This window comes from Chlorocebus sabaeus, chromosome 22, assembly GCF_047675955.1.
Source record: "Chlorocebus sabaeus isolate Y175 chromosome 22, mChlSab1.0.hap1, whole genome shotgun sequence".
NCBI classification, from domain to species: Eukaryota; Metazoa; Chordata; class Mammalia; order Primates; family Cercopithecidae; genus Chlorocebus; species Chlorocebus sabaeus.
Window position 1 is genome coordinate 75,612,619 of NC_132925.1, and position 16,068 is coordinate 75,628,686.

At 39.5% G+C, this 16,068-nt stretch overlaps 1 protein-coding gene and 1 pseudogene across 4 annotated transcripts in view; one reads left to right on the top strand and one right to left on the bottom strand.

The window, feature by feature from the left end:
- Positions 1–16,068, top strand: part of PRICKLE2 (prickle planar cell polarity protein 2) — a 354,501-nt gene that overhangs the window by 264,140 nt on the left and 74,293 nt on the right. The gene's annotated exons all lie outside the window — the stretch shown is intronic.
- On the bottom strand, positions 8,425–9,176 carry LOC119625877 (thioredoxin-dependent peroxide reductase, mitochondrial pseudogene; annotated as a pseudogene).

A 16,068-nucleotide genomic window follows, 5' to 3' on the forward strand; every position in this document is an offset into this window, starting at 1 on the left:
GTCGCATAGGGCCAGTGCTTACGGAGCAGTTAATATTCCACTCTTCCCCTATGACATCAGGGGAAAATACCTAAGGAATGTAGACTGGGAAGATACACAGAAAAGACAACATTCAAGTGCAGAAAGAGTCATGAATCAGAAAAGTTTGTTTTCAGACAGCGATCAAGTGGCCTTGACCAAGTTTCTTTGCATCTTCTAGCTTCTATTTCCCATGTGGAATGTAAAGATGTGAAATATTTTTTTCCATTATAAAGTAAAAATAAACATGGCAATGTTTCCAAATTGTTAGAAGAAAGATGATAGAGTTCATGAACAATAATTACTGTTGCTATGATATACTCTATAGCTTTCATGTTTGCCTTTTTGGTCTATCAATGCCAAATGAAGGCAACTTAAAATCTTTCTCTGTAATTATAGATTTGTTTTTCCTTATATTTCTGTTTTTGCTTTATGTATTTGAGGCTATGTTTTTTGGTGCCTACAAGTTATGGTATATAATATGTAACATAAACTATGGTTATACTATATTTTTGATAGATTATTATTTTGTAACATTTGTTATAAATAAATGTGTTATTTATTTTTTATTTTAACATGAAATTACTTTTAAAAAGTTTATGAACAGCTACATAATATTTTTCAGAAATAGAAGTTGTGAACTGGTGGCCATTATAAAAGTGGTCAATAAACTGTATCACCAATAATTTTGAAATGAGCAAGGATCTATTAATTATAATATCCCTTATATCCCACCTAATTTTATTTGTTCAAATTCTGGTTTGTATAATACTAACATTGCATACTAGCTTTCTTTTGGTGAGTAACTGCAAGACTATGCTTTTCTATTCTTTTATTTTAAGTCTCTTCTTACGGTTTTAAGTGGGGCTCTGCTAGCAGCACATGATGGATATTGCATTCCTATTATTCCAAACTGATAATCCATCTTTTAATTGATGGGTGTGATACCTTCAAATTTATTATGATAACTTACATAATCATTCTTACCACTTTATTTTCTATTTGCTATCTTTTTTCCTCTACTTTTTTCTGTTTTCTTGGGTTCTATTTTTTTAAATGAAGCCTTTCCAGTTTTCTTCATTTTTCTTTGCTTGGTGGAAAGCTATAGAGTAAATTTCTATTCTTAGAGTGGTTATCCACCATTTCTTAACATCCAGCCACACTGGATCCTTGTCTTAGTCTGTTAGCCACTTGTCTTAGTCTGTTTTGTGCTGCTATAACAGAATACCTGAGACAGGGTAATTTATAAAGAACAGAAATTTATCCTTTCACAATTCCAGAGGCTGAAATGTTCAGGATCAAGGCACCAGCATCTGGTGAGGGCTTTCTTGCTGCATCCTCAGGTGGTGAAAGGCAAAAGGGCAAAAGGGGGAATGTGTCCCCACATGGCAGAAGAGCAGAAGAGATGAACCCACTCCAGCAAGTCCTTTTTTTTTTTTTTTTTTTTTCCCTAAGACAAAGTTTTACTCTGTCACCTAGGCCAGAGTGCAGTGGTGCATTCACAGCTCACTGTAGCTTCAACCTCCCTGCACTCAGCTGATCCTCCATCCTCCCACCTCAGCCTCCCAGGTAAGTGGGACTACAGATGCACACAACCATTCCCAGCTAATTTTTATATTTTTTGTAAAGACAGTTTCACCATGTTGCCCAGGCTGGTCTCTAACACCCAGACTCAAAGGATCTTCCACTTTGTCCTCCCAGAGTGCTGAGATTATAGGTGTGAGGGACCACCACCACGACTGGCCACAAGTCCTCTTTATGGCAGCATTAATCTATTCCAAACAACTTCCAAAAGGTCCCATCTCCCAACACTGTTGCATTGGTGAATCAGTTTCCAACACATGAATTTGGGGTATGCATTCAGACCATAGGGCCACTCTTCAAGTACCCAAGCTTCCTCCCACCTCATGCCTTTGCACTTGTTGTGCTTTCCTCCTTTGTTCTCTTTTAACAAAGCTTCAGTTATTCAGTGTTTTTGTCTTCCTTGTTAATATGATAGTGATCTTCTGTGACATACTTTTTAGTACCGCATCTTAGATTACCCATGGAAGATTTTTCTTCCCATCTTGATTAGCCTGCATCTCAATATACTTCTGAACCAATTCACCAGACCTTGGGTTCGTATTCACTCAAGCCAAAGTAAAATATAATTTTGGGTAGTTTCTCTTTAAGACAAAAATCATGTGAATACTAAGAATGTTAAGATCATTTTATGCCTGTTATTTTTCACACATCTTTGCTCCCTTCACTTAACACATAACAACGGATTCTGAAACTCCCATTTTCAAAGGTTACTTCCTAAACATGTGGTAGAAAAGTTAAAGTTGATTTTTTTCTTTTCAATTCATTTTCTGCCTAGTTTCAAAAAGGGTCTAGAAGAGCTGTCAGTATAATAACTAAAACAAGGTGAAAGCATGCTATAGGCAACAAAGAGAAACAAGATAATTATAATAGATAACAAAACTAAAGGGCACTAGTAGAGTGGAGCACTGTTGTTAGCTAACCACCTAACAATATCTCCCGTTTTGGATGAAGACTGTGATAGCATGAGGATGAGCATTGTTTTAGACTGGACGTCGGGACTATCGGGATGTGGAAAGGTGCCTGCCAGAACTGTTTTTTTGGGTCTGAGCCTCATTGATACTGAGTGCTTGTCTCTCACAATTGTTAGCTAATACCTTTCGTTGCTTCTCGTGCCACTTCTAGAGCAATCAGAAGACCGTCGTGAGCCAGGAAGAGGTACTATATAAAGTGAATTCTATAATCTGTAAAATACAATAAAGTGAATGGCCTGAGACTAATAATTCAGAAGCTATAACTTGCCCAATTATCAGTGGTGATTTATTTCCTAGGTCTTCTCAATGAAAATGCTACACACAGCTGAGTTCCCAGATCATTTCATTTGTTATAGATTCTAATGGCTGGGGCCAGCATCTTCCCTGTGATCCTTAATTGTCTTATTAAAAACAGAAGGAAAGTTGCTTATGAAAGGACTCTAATGTAAATGTAGATACATTGTCTGACTCATTTTCTCCCCGTTGATTTTCACCATAATTTCAGAGAAGTTTACCACAGAAAAACATTTGTTCCCAACACGTAATAAAAATCACTCTCGGCTGGGCGGTGGCTCACGCCTGTAATCCTGGCACTTTGGGAGGCCAAGATGGGCGGATCACCTGAGGGTAGGAATTTGAGGTCAGCCTGGCCAACACGGTGAAACCCCAACTCTACTAAAAATATAAAAATTAGTCGGATGTGATGGCACGTGCCTGTAATCCCAGCTACTCAGCAGGCTGAGGCAGGAGAATCGCTTGGACCCAGGAGGTGGAGGTTGCAGTGAGGAGAGATAGTGCCACTGTACTGCAGCCTAGGTGACAGAGTAAGACTCTATCTAAAAAAAAAAAAAAAAAAAAAAAATAGCTCTCAAATTGTCAAATTCGTAGGTACTGAAAGGAAAATGGTGGTTTCCAAGGGCTTAAGGGGGAGGAGAATGGGAAGTGAGTGGTTAATGAGTACAGAGTTTCAGTATGGGAAGATAAAAGAAGTTCTGGAGATGCATAGTGGTAGTGGTTGCACAACAATATGAATGTATTTAATGCTAAAAAATGGTTAAAAATGCTAAATTTTATATTCTGTATATTTTACCACAAAATAAATAAACACATACATAAAATAACTCTCAGGGGTTGGAGCAGTCCCTTCAAGGACCACATGGCCTTTGTTGGGGACCAACCTGGGCACATTATCTTCTCTTGCACAGACCAAAGGGAAAACAAATTCACCAAGCCTGAGTTAGTTCCCATAATCCTCATTGTGTAACATACACACATGACATTCAAAGTATGCACATTACTCAATAATGCAGTTGATTTCTGCCTTCTTTGGAGTTTAAACTGATCCATGTGGCTTTCATGATTAAGCAGCCACTCTGGCCTGTTTAGTATTTAAGGTTTTAGCAGGAATTGCAAGCTTGAAGAATGAACTACACTGTTCATTGATTCATCAAATACATAGGACAGAGTGTAATCCTTTGACTAGTTTGTGGAGACAGTGGTGTGAAATGGATAGAGAATGAGCTTTGAAGTCAGACCTAAATTTAAATCCTGGCTCAGCCCTTTACTCCTTGATGATCAAATGGTTTATACTTTTGTTGATCCACATTTTTCATGATTCTCTATTTGCAAATGTGCCCACTTGCCAAAATTTATTTGTAATCCCAAAATCAATACTTGCAGCAGCACTTTCATGGTCATTTGCAGACTTTACTTGTAACCTCAAAATCAATACTTGCAGCACTCTCATGGTCATTAACAGGCATACACAGAGGGATAAAAAATTTGAATTGCCCAATGTATACATGGCCAGCTGGGGTAGAACAGCTAATTCTATGCTTTCTTATTCCAGCTCACAGACTGAATAAACAAGTGGTCTATTTAGGGCCACTTTTTTGCATCTTATGCTTTTTGTTGGTGATTTCACTGTTTAAAATAGCCCCAAGCATAGTGAAGTGCCATCTAGTGTTTCTAAAAGCAAGAAGGCTGTGATGTGCTTGATGGAGAAAATATGTATGTTAGGCCAGGCATGGTGGCTCACACCTGTAATCCCAGCACTTTGGGAGGCCAAGGCAGGCGGATCACCTGATGTTGGGAGTTCGAGTCTAGCCTGACAAACATGGAGAAACCCCATCTCTACTAAAAATACAAAATTAGCCAGGCATGGTGGTACACGCCTGTAATCCCAGCTACTCGGGAGGCTGAGGCAGGAGAATCACTTGAACCTGGGAGACGAAGGTTGTGGTGAGTCAAGATCTTGCCATTGTACTCCAGCCTGGCTGACAAGAGCGAAACTCAGTCTCAAAAAAAAAAAAAAAAAAGAAAGAAAGAAAATATGTATGTTAGATAATCTTCAGTCGGGCATGAGTTATAGTGCTGTTGGGCATGAGTTATAGTGCTGTTGGCCATAAGTTAAATGTTAATGAATCAACAATACATGTTAAGTAAGTTGTCCTTAAACAGAAACACACATGAAACAAGGTTATGGATTAATTGGTTAACAAAAATGTTGGGACCAGAGGCTCACAGGAACCTAACCCCATATTTCTCCTAGGAGGAATGTTTAGTATACAGAAATTCAGTGTTTGCTGTGATTTTATAGCACATAACTGCCACAAATAAAGAGAATCACTTGTGTTTACCTTTGCAAAATGTAATATCCTGCTTACATAGTACTCCATTCTTTCCGTGCTGTGGCAGGGATTAAGGCTATTTACAAATGGTTGGTTCCCTCTTCTTCCAGGCACAAAGGGGGAATGTACTTTCTCAGTCCCTTTAAAGTTAGGCATGTCCATGAGACTTGCTTTCACCAATGAAATGTGAACAGAAGTCACATGTATTATATCCAGGAAAAAGCTTTTCACTGCTAGTGTTCAGTTCCAACCATCCTTTTCTCTGCTGCCAGCCTCATGGAGGCATATCTCCATACAGAGCCCCCATCACCTGGGTCTCTGCCTACCTATAGGAGGATACAGTGTGAGACAGAAATAAAATCATGGTATAGATAAGGGTTTAAGATGCAGAATATATAAAGAACAACTACAGTTCAACAAGAAGACAACTCAGTTAGAAGGTGACTGAAGGACTTCAATCAACATCTCTCCAGAGACGATGTACAATTGGCTGATAAGCACATGGAAAGATGTCCAACATCATTAGTCATTAATATAATGCAAATCAAAACCACAATGAGATACTGCTTCACACCTACTAAGATGGTTATAATTTCAAAAACTGGAAAATGAATGTTGGCAAGGATGTGGAGAAACTGGAATTTCTGCGCATTGCTGGTGGGAATGTCAAATGGTGCAGCCTCTTTGGAGCACTGTTTGGCAGTTTCTCTGAAAGCTAAACAGAATTACCATATCATCCAGCAATTCCACTCCTAAGTATATATGCAACATAATTGAAAGCAGAGATTCAAACATAATTGTACACCAATGTTCACTGAAGCATTATTCACAGTAGTCAAAAGGTAAAAACAACTCAAGTTCTGTCAACAGATAAAATGGATAAACAAAATGTGGTATACACATGCAGTGAAGTAATAGCCACAAGCAAAGCTCTGATACATGCTACAACAGAAATTAGCCTTGGAAACATTATACTAGGTGAAATAAGCAGACACAAAGGACAAACATTGCATGATTCCACTTATGTGAAGTATCTAGACTAGGCAAATTCATAGAGATAGATAGTAAATTAGAGGTTACCAGGGGCTGAGGGGAGGAGAAATGGAGAATTATTATTATTTGGTATAGAGTTTCTGTTTAACATGATGAAAAAGTTTTTGTGATGAGATAGTGGCGATGATTGCATGACATTGTGAATGTACCCAGTGCCACTGAATTGTACACTTAAAAATGGGTAAAATGAGGCCAGGGTGGCTCATGCCTATAATCCCAACACTTTGGGAGGCTGAGGCGAGTGGCTCACCGGAGGTCAGGAGTTTGAGACCAGCCTGGCCAACATGGCGAGTCCCTGTGTCTACTAAAAATACAAAAAACTAGCCGGGTGTGGTGGTGAGGGCCTGTAATCCCAGCTACTCGGGAGGCTGAGGCAGAAGAATCACTTGAACCTGGGAGACGGAGGTTGCAGTGAGCCGAGATCACGCCGTTGCACTCCAGCCTGGGCAACAAGAGTGAAACTCCATCTCGAAAAGAAAAAAAAGAAGGTTAAAATGGCATATCTTGTGATATGTATGCCACAATAAAATTTTTTAATTAAAAAACACTGCAGTATGAAACTAGTGATATTTTGGTGGTGGTTGACATATTGTGGGATACTCTAGCTCATCCAAACCAAACCTTCTTTCCTGTCTGTTTCTCTAAAGTGGCATAATATAGGCCCTCTGGGATTTTATGGCTATATGCAAACTATAACCTGCAGGCCAAGGTCTTACCTTCACTGATCTTTTGACATTTTGGAACAGGAAAGACTGAATTCTCACAATTGTTGTTATGATTCTTTTGAAACTTAGTGGGCAAGGCAAGTTACTCAGACTGAAAGTAGCCATGGTACTGAGAAATATATCCTTTATAATGTATAAGTGATTTCCTTGGTTTTCATATTTTCTGGTTGTTTCTCAATCATTTATTTAATATGCAGAAATGAAACTGCCTTAAACGAACTGACTTGAAACAAAGTTACCTGTATTTTAAAATGGGTTTCCAGCAATGTCCTGTGATCAGCAAGCTCCAGTCTCTTGCAAAAAGAATTCTTTCTTTGGATTATAGCATGTCATTATAAATCACCTTGGACACTTGAAAACTTGAATTGGTCCTAGAATTTCTTCTGTCTTTGCTTTCTAAACTTTATTCAAACTGGCTTTGCATAACCCTGTGAAACTAATAATAAAAATAGAGGGAGGTAATGGACTGATTATGTTATATGTGGAGGGCAGAATCAAAAACAATGATTTAAAATGCACAGAAAAGATACCATGTAGGACACTCCTAAGGACTCCACATAAGAAAGAGATAACTCAAAATTCAGATATTCTTTGGACACAGATTTCTTGGTGTCACCCAGTATTAGCATCTCCTCCTTTCCTACTAATGGAACCTGATTGTATTCTGGGCAGCAGTATGCCCTACTAGGGACCATGTTTCCTGGCTTCCCTTGCAGCTAGTCCTATCCAAGGGATTCTAAATAGGAGGTTAGTACTTCTAGTAAAACTCTTTAAATGTTGTTAATCCAGCTGCCTCTTACCCTTACCCACCTTCTTACCTGGAAAGTGAATGTGATGGTTGAGACTCCAGTAGGCATTTTGCAATCTTGAGCACAGAGGTCACTAACATATGGGATGGTGGGTGCAGAAAGACAGGAAGAGCCTAGATGCTTCATGGTTTTTATAAAATGCCAAACCAGTCCTAGACCTCTATTCTTAGGTCATGATTACTAGCAACCCAAAGCAATTCTAACTTCTAGTTTTGTTGTTATTTTTAATAATAATAAAACTGATCTGACAATTATGTACATCCTTATAGTTCACAGTGTATTTTCATCCTTTTGTCACTTTATTTTAAAATGTGTTTATTTTTATTATATTTTATATTGAACACCAACAAAGAAAATAATTGTAATAATTTCAAAATGCAATACCTGGATATAATAAATATCCTGTATAAACAATGACACCAGTCAGTATCTAGAAATGTATGTAGATGTAATGAACAAAATGACTAAACTATAAATCTAAGATAACTTAAAGCTATGATCTTTGTTAATTTAAAAAAATTCAGTTTCATATGAAGAAATTCAGGAAGAAAATCATCATCTTTGGAATGCTAAAAGCAGGTTCCAACTGGGGTTTCTATCTGCGGTGAGCAGGTGCAGATACACATGGGGTGATCTACTGATTGACTTTCTCAAAGTATTCTTTGGAAACAGTTTGATTTTACTTAATTTTAGGAGGCTCTAGTGTCCAGTTTGCTGGGCAGACTTCTCCATGGGTTTTTTACAAACTGGAATGCCTTTACCAAGCAGAGGGTCTCTTCCATGCTTTAGCCCACTGGGAGGTCATTGACACTCAAATGCTTGATGACTTCATGGGGGTCAATTATGAAGACTCCTCTTGGTGCAAACCAGGACCTTCTACCAGCACACCGTAATCTCGGGAAATGCGTTTAGTTAAATCTGACAAAAGTGTGATGCTCATGTGGCCCAAACCACCATTCTTTCTTGGTATATTTATCCAAACAAGATGGCTAAAGTGGGAATCCACTGAGACTGCAACAACTTCACAGTTCACATTGTAAAATTCATTGTCTTTATCACTAAAAGCAAGAAATTGTTGTGAACACACAAAAGTGAAATCCAAAGGATAGAAGAAAAGCACCAAACATTTCCCGTTATTATCGCCAAGGCTGAGATCTTTGAACTCTCCATTGACAAAGGCTGTACCTTTAAAATAGAGTGACAGCAAGGGCATGGTATGAGGAAACTTGTGCCAAAGGCAAATTCTGCTCGACCAGAATCAGACCACAGTATGTTTGTCAAGCATGTTTTCCCCAGAAGCCACAGGCCTGAGGACTACAAAGACAGGATGGTGCGCACATGTCGGGCAACCAAAGCCAGGAACAGCCTTCCCACAGCAGCCACCATCTTTAGTGCATGCAGGAGCCATCTTTTCATCACTTTAAATCCTCACAATAACTCTATGAGATGAATACAATTATTCTAGTCCTAGAGATAAGGACACTGAAGTCCAGAGAAGGTAGTTAACTTGGCCAAAGTTGCCCACTTAGAATTTGTCATGGTTAGGACTCAAACATTCAACGTCTAATGCAGTTTCTTTCTCCTACACTGTAGGTAAATATTAACTTAGTTGATACTGGAGTAGCCATTTCCAAAGTGGAGAATCTTTTTTTTCCCTCTATTAAGTATAAGAATCACTGACTTACTAGAACACAGTTTGATAACAACATGCTAGCATAAACAAGGAGTTTCATTAAGGTTTGGGCGGGGGTTTCGTTGTTGTTTTTCTTCTTCATGGGGAACTATACTGTGTTTAACTCATCCTCTTTACTTTGAGAAAACAGAACACCCGCCAATACATTAATAATTGTGAGTGTTCATCAGTTCTTATTATTCCTGGGAGTTTAGAAAGAAAACAGGAAGGGAGAAAAGAAAAGGGTACTGTAGAGAAAGGGCAAAATTCTGGGGATTTGGAAAAGACTGGGAGACAGAAGAGCTGTGACTACTCTGAAGTATGTGTCAGCTGAAATAGACAACTTAGCTGAATGTGTGATTTGCTGGGACTGTTGAAGACAGAGTTGGGCAACAGATAAGTTGTCATCATACTCTTTGAAGTGCTTTTTAGCTGTTTAATCTCCTTTACAGCTCTTCTACTGCTCTTTTTACTTTTTGAAAGAGAATTTGCCCAGGATATTGACCATTTAAGCTTCTGACAGTGATAAGCTAGAGCCAGCCTCATACTGTCTTGCAAGAGCCAATTGGTCAGTTTTCAGGAATTTTGTAAATCAGTTGTTAAATACAGCCATTATGAAAATTTAATGATATAAACTTATAATTAAATAAATTACATTTTTTAAAGATGATAAATACTTGAAATTCGTCACTTCCTAATTCTTTTATCCTGTTCCACTGTTATCTATGTTCTTGAGACTGTTTTGCCTGTTATATGTGTATGGCGGGAGTGCTGTGTGATGCTATGTGTATCTCTTCCCAATTCCACATCCAGTGACGTCACATTGGTAGCTTGAATGTGGGGTTCATAGTGGGATCACATACCCTATGGAAATTGGCAAATGCTACAAATCAGTGCCTAACTTATTTTTTATTGAATCTTTGTACTGTTTTTGTCTACCTCTTATGGTTTTTGCATTATTTTAACTTTGTATTGTAGTCATTTGTCTACTTGTCTTATACCCTCTGCCGAATGTAACCTCTTTCTCATCCGTGTGTGTTCTTTCTCCACAAGCACTCAACAATTCCTTACACTTGTGAATCACAGATAACATAACAGAATAGCATAGACTGAGTGGCTTAAACAACAGAAATTTATTTTCTCACAGTGCTGGAGTCCAAAAGTCAAGGTCATGGTGTCAGCAGGGTTGATTTCTGGTGAGGCTTTTCTTCCTGGCTTGCAGATGCTTTTCTCTGTGCACGCTCCTGGTTATCTCTTCCTCTTCTTACAAGGACTCCAATCTTATTGAATAGGGTCCCAGCCTTATGACCTCATTTAACCTTAATTACCTCCTTAAAGGCCCTATCTGCAATTATAGTCACATATAGGGGTTAGAGGTTTGATATGTGAATCATAGGGAGTACACAATTCTGTTTATAACATAGACATTTATGAATTATGCATTAGGCTGCTTCGAAGCCAAGAAATATAGAGCCTTCAGCCTGTTGCTCTCTCTTTGTTAGTTACACGATATCATTTCAGCCTTTTATTAATGCTTCAAGGTAGATATTATTGTCCCCATTTTACAGATGGAGATATTAACTTTCTATAAGAGATAAAATAACATGCCCAACTACATGCAGATGGTAAGTGTTACATCCAGTATTGGAACCCAAACAATCTGACTCCAGAGTCCAAACATGTAAGCCCTATAAGAAAATGCTGTCCTGTTTTTTTCATACTTATATATGTGTGTATTTTATCTAAAGGCAGTATTGAAACTGTTGTGAAATAAAGTTGGCAACTGTTGGGGAATTTTTAGTAGGGCATATATGCAAATGTGTAAACAATCTGCAAAGGGTGTTTTGGTAAAATTGGGATGAGGGAGTCTATTTAAGTGTAACTTAAGTAGAAAATGTTCAAACCCCAAGTTCTTCCATTTCTGCAACCTTTTCTATAAGACAAGATAAAATAAATGTCAGGTAATGCTCCAAACTAAATGGAAAGTATTTTCTAACAAAACATTGACATTTAATATTCTAAATAAAATAATAAACTAACAGTGTTAGAAAGAGTGGACATGTGAGAGCTAACAGGCATAGGAGCAAAGCAACTCATGTGATTTTGAATTGTAGTACCAGCTTAGGGCATAACATAATTATTTTCCTTAATTTGTTCAAACAAAGTTAACTCAACTTGAAAGAAATTCTCTGGCTTCAAATACAAATGGGTGTCACTTTTGTTGCTTCTTCTGAAATAAACAGTACATTGACAGTTATTCCATGCATCCTTTACTTAGCATCTCCTCCACCCACCCCACAGCACTAATCTTTGGTGAAAAAGCAAATGCTTTGATGGAATGAAAAAGAAGCTTAATGAGTTTTACGCGGGCTCCTCTTGAAACCTCACTTGTGTATTCTGTTGCTGTATGTGTCTGTCTAGATCCTCTAATAACCCAGACGGCTAGAAAGGTTAGGTTTGAATACAGAATGCATCCATTCAAAAAACACTTATTGAGTATCTAGTACATGCCAGACCCTCTTCTGGGGGTATACAGCAAACACAGTCCTAAGTACTCACATTCTAGAGGGAAGAGAAAGACAATAAACAAATACATCATTTGTCAGCAACTGATAAGTTCTTTGATGAAAAGCAGACTGAGAGTTTATCAGTTTCAGCACTGTTGGCATTTTGATGGGGATCATTTGCTGTGGGGGCTGACCCACGCGTTGTAGGAAATTTGGCAGCATCCCTGGCCTCTACCCACTATATATGCCAATAGTGGCTCCCTCTCTAAGTTGTAATAACAGAAAATGTCTGTGGACATTGTCAAATATCTCTTGGAGGATATTGTTACCCCCAGTTGAGAAGTACTGGGTTGGAGGATAGGGGATAGAGGTGCTAATTTATTAGGATAGTCAGGGAAGGCAGCTAAGGTAGCCATTGAGCAAAGACTGGAAGAAAGGAGGATGACACCATGTAAATATCTGGGAGAAGAACCTTTCAGGCGGAGGGAATGGCTGGTGTAAAGGCCATGAGGTGAAATGAACAGCAAGGAGGTCATTGTGAGCAAAAGACCTGAACAAAAGGAATATGGTAAGAGACACTGCCAGGTTGTAAGGAGGCGGGGTCATGGTGCTATATTGAAGACTTTGGCTTTGCATCACAGAGGCATGAGAGATAATCCAGGGTTGTTGTTTTGGGGGGTTTTGAGGTTTTTTTTTTTTTTTTTTTTTTTTTGAGATAGAATCTCACTCTGTCACCCAGGCTGGAGTGCAGTGGCACATTTACCACTCACTGCAGCCTCAACCTCCCAGGCTCAAGCGATCCTCCCAGCTCAGCCTCGAGAGTACTGGGGACCACAGGTGTACACCGCCACAGCCTGGCTAGTTTTTTTTTTTTTAATGTTTGTAGAGGCATGGTCTACCTTTGTTTCCCAGGCCAGTCTCGAACTCCTGGGCTCAAGCAGTCATCCTGCCTTAGCCTCCCAAAGTTCTGGGGTTACAGTTATGAGCCACTGCACCCAGACCATCCAGGGTTTTGAGCAGAGCAGTGACACACCCTGGTTTATGTTCCAATAGAGTTGTTATTGCTGCTGAATAGAGACTCAACTGCAGAGGCACAAAGGTGAAAGCCGGGTCCAGAAGCAGCCACAGCAATAGTTCAGGTGAGCACTTAGTCATAGCTAGACTGGTCCTGCAGGGGTGGTGGAAAATGACTGGATTCTGGATATGTTTTGAACCTACATTCAACAAGAATCCCTGTTGAATTAGACATCAAGTGTGAACAAAAGAAAGGAGTCTTTGAAAGATTCTTCTTTGAAAATACTGCAAATGAGCTTTTATTTCTGATTTTGATCCTAATCCTAGGGGAGTTTAACGTGATAGAGACATTGTTTAGGCATTAGGCATTAGACTGTTGTTTTCTAAATTGCTTCCTGAGTAAACCAATTAAAATTATAATGTGGGCCTCCAGGAGAAAAGGGAAGGAGCCAAACTTGGTACAATTTCACCTCTTAAATGCCACTTAACGGCACTTTTCTCCCATTGCTTGGGTAATGAAATTCTGGCAAATAGGGGCAAAATGAACACAGGGGCCCTCACGAGCAGCCCATCCCTATTTGCTCACAGCTGTAATGCTACCTGATGGTCCTCTAGGTTCCCATTTGGGAACCACTGTGTACTTTTTTAAAGACCACCACGTGCAGCAAATTCAGGCAGCATCTTTCCCCTCTCTGTACAACCTGCCTTCTGAGATGCTCAGGTGCATTTTAGATATTACCTCCCCGAATTGAGGTAGATTAAACAAGGTTCCAAGCTTCTCAAACTGCAGGTGAGGGGAAACGTGAAATAAAGGCTCAGCGTTCGAATTAGTCCCTGGGTTAAGTTGGATTTTATAAAACCTTCCAAATGTATCAGCTCATATCTGAGATTACACTTCAGGAGGGTTGGCCTTGACCTTGTGGTTGTGTTTGGCTTTTCCTTAAACTAGTGTTTCTCCTGGTGTGGTCTGAGGTGTTTGTTAAGAGTGCACAGTTCTGGCCTCCTTTTCAGACCCAGAGGGATGAAAATGGCAATCATCTTTAATAAAGGTCTCAGATGATTCTAAAGTATGCTACTGTTTGAAAACCACTGCTGTATCATTTAGGAATTGCATTCACTTCCTAGCAACAGAGACTGTAAATAAAGAAATAGTTTATTTCTCTCACTCAGAAGTTCAGAGAGAGGCAATCCAGGGTTGGTCTGGTGGCTCCATGGTATAAAAATTTAAAAAAAAATTTTTAAGTCCAGGCTCATAACTTTCTGTCCTACTATCCTCAGGTTACAGCTTCCATTCCCATTTGTAAAGTTACTTCATGGCACAAGATGGCTGCTGGAGCTCTAGCCATTGCGTTTACATTCCAGACAGGAAGCAGGAAGAAGGGGGAATGGGCAAAAAAAGGTCTTGGCTAACAACTGCCTAGCCTCCTTTAAAAGAGTCTCCCAGAAGTCACACCCTTCCATGTCATTGGCCAGAATATATAAGGCTACATGTAGCTACTAAGGAGCTGCAGAAATATTATTCTTAGCTGAGTATATTGATGCTCTCAGTAAAATGGGGATGTTGTTAAGGAAGAAAAAAATGGATATGGGTGGGAAAACTCTGCCACAACTCCCTTATACCACCATGCCATGGTGTTGTGGAAAGACTGTGTAATTTGGAGATTTTTCACATACTGTCTGTTCATTTTGGCTTTATTTGGGAGCTGTGTGTTATGTTCTGGAGAATACCAAAGGAAAATGTATTCATTGTTTCTGTGGTCAGCCAGGCAGACCTATTGGAAATCTACTGTATCTGGGTATGGTTTGGTTTTTTCTTCCTTCTTTCCCATCCATCTGCAAGTCTCTTCAGTCTCATTTTTTCTTGATAAAGGAGAACAGAAGGAGAGGATGGGGAAGTCAAGCTCAAAAGTGGCTCTGTCACTTTATAACTATGTGATATTCAATCTGATGAGTATGAAATACCCACCTCCAGGGTGTGCAGAAGTTTTATTAAATACTGTATATAAAAACACTTCAAGCCCTAGGGTCACACAGTAAGTCAATAGTTCAATGACCGCTTCCTTCATTCAGATCAGGCTTGTCCAACCTGTGGTCCACAGGCTGCATACAGCCCAGGATGGCTTTGAATGTGGCCCAACACAAATTCATAAACTTTCTTAAAACATTATGAGATATTTTTGCCATTTTTAAGCTCATCAGCTATCATTAGTGTTAGTGTTTTTTTGTTTGTTTGTTTTTTGTTTTTTTTGTTTGTTTTGTTTTTTGAGACAGAGTCTCGCTCTGTCGCCCAGGCTGGAGGGTGGTGACATGATCTCAGCTCACTGCAAGCTCTACCTCCTGGGTTCATGCCCTTCTCCTGCCTCAGCTTCCTGAGTAGGTGGGACTACAGGCACCCGCCGCTATGCCCAGCTAATTTTTTGTGTATTTAGTAGAGATGGGGTTTCACCATGTTAGCCAGGATGGTCTCGATCTCCTGACCTTGTGATCCGCCCACCTTGGCCTCCCAAAATGCTGGGTTTACAGGCATGAATGTTAGTGTATTTTATGTGTGGCTCAAGACAATTCTTCTTCCAATGTGGCCCAGGGAAGCCAAAAGATTGGGCCCCCTCCCCATCTAGATGGTTAAGAACAATTGATTCTGAAATCGGTCAAGAAAGTCTAACTTCTCCTTTGTGGGTTCCTGCTTTAAGAAAATAAGGATACTTTTGATAAGGAAAATGTTGCCACCCAAAAATGTGAGCACTTTGCCCTTAGGATTTCTTGTTCTTGCCAGAGCTGGTGGAATCCCCTGCTGAATCATATATCTAAATGTGGAAGGAGACACCTGAAAAATTGGGTGAGATCCAACAAGTTCTCTTCCCTTTTCTGGGCCTTCTAGATCTCTTGAAGAAAATGGGGATCCTATCATTTGCCTGACAACTGCATAAGATTGGTTGGTGAGGGAAAACAGTAGAAAGCACTAAAACTCACAAGTCCCTGGACTAACAGCAGGACCTGAAGAGGAGTCAGAAATGCAAATGTCCCCACCGCAGGCCTACTAAATTAGAAAGCTGTGTTTTAACAAGCCTTCCAGGTGTTTCTGATG